The 3,463-nt window shown below is 40.3% G+C and overlaps 1 long non-coding RNA gene across 1 annotated transcript; it reads left to right on the forward strand.

Moving 5' to 3' along the window:
* The first annotated feature begins 1,290 nt into the window (after nucleotides 1–1,290).
* LOC123966027 lies at nucleotides 1,291–2,598 on the forward strand. Its single transcript, XR_006823846.1, has 5 exons — nucleotides 1,291–1,451; nucleotides 1,683–1,770; nucleotides 1,895–1,952; nucleotides 2,188–2,294; nucleotides 2,392–2,598. It is a non-coding gene; the product is annotated as an uncharacterized LOC123966027 (long non-coding RNA).
* The last annotated feature ends 865 nt before the right edge of the window (nucleotides 2,599–3,463 follow it).

Raw genomic sequence — 3,463 nt, forward strand, 5'->3', positions numbered from 1 at the left:
TTACATTGTTTTTAAATAGCCGGCTATTTTAGACCCACGAGGAACCGTGACGTGCATTCAGTTGTCGGCAGCACGGCATGCACGCAAAACTCTGCACAAGACCAGTGAATGACAGGAGAGAGAGAGAGAGAGAGAGAGAGAGAGAGAGAGGGAGAGAGAGAGAGAGATCCTTTGTCGGGGAAAGCCCTACTCCAGTTTTTCCAAAATATTTCAACATGTTTGGGTGATATAACTCACCTACGTTTTCTCTAAAACATGTATGAGGGACATTTTTCTGGTCTCTTCTTCGATTTTAATGAGCATAATTCAAGTGGTCCCAACACACAGCTCTGCCTGCTGCCAGTCACAAAACCACCTCCAAAGTTTTAGATCCCTCATACACATAACTATTACTCATTTCAACACAACACAAACAAATTTTCAGAAGTTTTCTGATAACTCTGCTGTGGTTGGATGGATCAGCAAGGGTGACGAGGCTGAGTACAGATCTGTGTTGGGACTTTGTCACAACACTAAAGACAAAGACTAAAGAGCTGGTTGTGGATCTAAGGAGAGCCAAGGCACCAGTGACCCCTGTTTCCATTCAGGGGGTCCCTGTGGACATTGTGGAGGATTACAAATACCTGGGAGTGCACATGGACAATAAACTGGACTGGGCCAAGAACACTCAAGCCCATCTACAGGAAGGGCCAAAGCCGTCTCTATTTTCTGAGGAGGACAATGTCTCCCACCCACTCCATGACTTGCTGCTCAAACACAGGAGCACTTTTAGTGCAAGAGTCATTCCCCCAAAATGCACCACAGAGCACCACAGGAAGTCATTCCTGCCTGTGGCCATCAAACTTTATAACTCCTCCCTTTAAGTTTCTGACACTTAGTCAGTTATTAAACTAGACCTCATTACTTATTTTCTGTCCAATATTACCTGTTTAATAAGTAAAGTGCAATATTCTCTGCTGCTATTTATTCACTTGCCCTTTTTGGTTCACCATAATAACTCTTAATAATGTAAATATTGTACATACCCACACACCTTTATATTGGTCTTTTTTTTTATATTTATACTATTATATTTATATACTCTTTATCTATCTGCCTTTGACAAGTGCAACTGTGACAAAAGAATTTCCCCTCGGAGGCAATAAAGTATTTCTGATTCTGATATCTGTCCTCATTTCTTTCTCCTCCAGATGCTCCAAAGCTTCCCTCTGTGTCAGTGAGTCCCTCTGCTGAGATAGTGGAGGGCAGTTCAGTGACTCTGACCTGCAGCAGTGATGCTAACCCAGCAGCTAATTATACCTGGTACAAGGAGAATGAAGACTCACCAAAAGCATCAGGACAGAACTTCACCATCACTGACTTCAGAGCTGAACACAGTGGGAATTATTACTGTGAAGCCCAGAACAGAAGAGGACGTCATAACTCCACCTTACATCTGACTGTTGTGGCAGGTGCATTTTTCTACATTCACCTGTATACACAGACGTTTACTGCACCAGACCTGATTCACATATTAATATGTAAAAACCAACACATTGTCACTCCTATAGCTGGTACAACGGAAATAAAATTTCAGACTATTTTTCTGTAGCTGTGACTACAGACAGTATCAACTGGCAAAATGACTTACCAATCTAATCGTACAAGTAAGGTATATCACATATATATTTTTTTATTTCTAGGGAATTCAACAATAGTCATGAATATCATCAGGTTGACTCTGGTGGTCTTGATGCTGATTCCTCTGCTTCTCCTGAATCTGTGGACGAGGTAAAACAATCACAATCCATCAGTTCAGTCACCGCTCTTTTATTCTTCAAACTTCTTTTAGTTTTAGTGTTTTGAATTTCATTATTGTTAAAATTTCTATTTGTTGTTGTTGGACTCAATCCAGGAAGAAGAAAACTCGGAGCTCCACCTCTGAACCAAATGAACCTGTAGAGATGATAGAGGTGAGAGAGAGGTCCTGTTGACAAAATGTTCCCTAAATCACAGTTATAATAACTTGACTCATAAATGCTCTGGAAAGTGTGAAGTGAATTTATGTTTGAAATACAACTTGCTGAGTAGAAACCAGTAATACGTTTACTTGTAAACGTGACTGAATACATTTTTGATCAAATCTAATTATATGCAGGTTTAATGAAAGAGGTTCATTGAGCTTCATTTTGTCGTCTCTCCCATCAGTTAGACTCTGATCCTGCGTATGTCAGTGTCTCAGACTTTAAGAGCGTCACTGCAGCACAGACAGAAGACACAGAGCAGCAGGAAGACATGGTGTGAAGTCCAGTCAGGTTAGAGCCTCCTGCATCCAATAAAACAGGCCGACTTCAGATTTACAGTTAAATTTACAACTCTAACTTTACACAAGTTTTATGTGATTTTCTTCAGTTGCAGTTGAAGCAGACTCACCTCATGGTAGGACGGCATTGAAACATCACAGTAGAGCGAGTCTGTGGAGGAAGTGGATCCATTTGCCTTCAACTCCAAAAGTTTTCCTTTTCAGTTCTCAGTAGCAGCAGCAGGGTGGAGTCAGCAGCACAGACAGTCAGCAGCAGCATGTAGCAGAAAATCCTGACAAGCTTCTGTGTGCAGCTATCAAGACAAATAAAATTCAAATGTTTTTTTTTGCTTTGGCTTATTGCTCACATTCTCAGTTCTTGTCACTATGAGGATGAAATGTGCCACAGCGTAACAGATTATTATTATTCGGGATGTTGCTGATATAAAGATGCACAGACAGTTTAATGAAGAGGACATTAACTTACATTTGAGCTCTAAATGTCAATTTAGTCCATTTAAACTCTTTGGGGTCATTCATGGAAGCAGAGCAGGTCGAGGTTCACTAAGTGTGAAGCCTTTCAGAATAAGAGCCCATCATGGATAGTTTGTGCAACACCTTAATTATGAGTCTTTGTTCAGCCAAAATAAGTCAATTTTCAAAAGTTTGCTGCTATTGCAATATCTAATATGCTGCTCCCCAATGTGAGCTGTTGACACTTTGTTAACTTAATCTGCGCCTATAATACTAAATAAAGTGAATGTCCAGGGTAAAGCTAAAATGCAAATAGTTTCAATACTAAAATGTGAAAATAAAACGCCAAAGTAAACTTCTATTTGACCTAACAATCAGTGATGGATGGTAAAATTTTTCAGCGTCCTGATTCAGTATCTGTGATGTTTCACTGCCCTCTAGTGGTGAACCTTTGTTGTGGCACATTCAGGCTTCCTCACTCTGAGAGCTCCCTCCACTGCCTGTTTCAAAGAATCACTTCACCCAAATTACAAGAAGACATATTTTCTGTCTTACCTCCAGCAGCATCTTGTCAGATGTGCTCTGTGTTACAGTGACACAGAGTCAGAAAGACTGTGAGTGAGAGAGCTGCAAAATGTAATTCATTGTTTCTGATCTACTTTTCTTACATGTTTCTCAATACTGAATAAACACTGAGCTCAGCACGTG

Source organism: Micropterus dolomieu, unplaced genomic scaffold, assembly GCF_021292245.1.
Source record: "Micropterus dolomieu isolate WLL.071019.BEF.003 ecotype Adirondacks unplaced genomic scaffold, ASM2129224v1 contig_12263, whole genome shotgun sequence".
NCBI lineage: Eukaryota > Metazoa > Chordata > Actinopteri > Centrarchiformes > Centrarchidae > Micropterus > Micropterus dolomieu.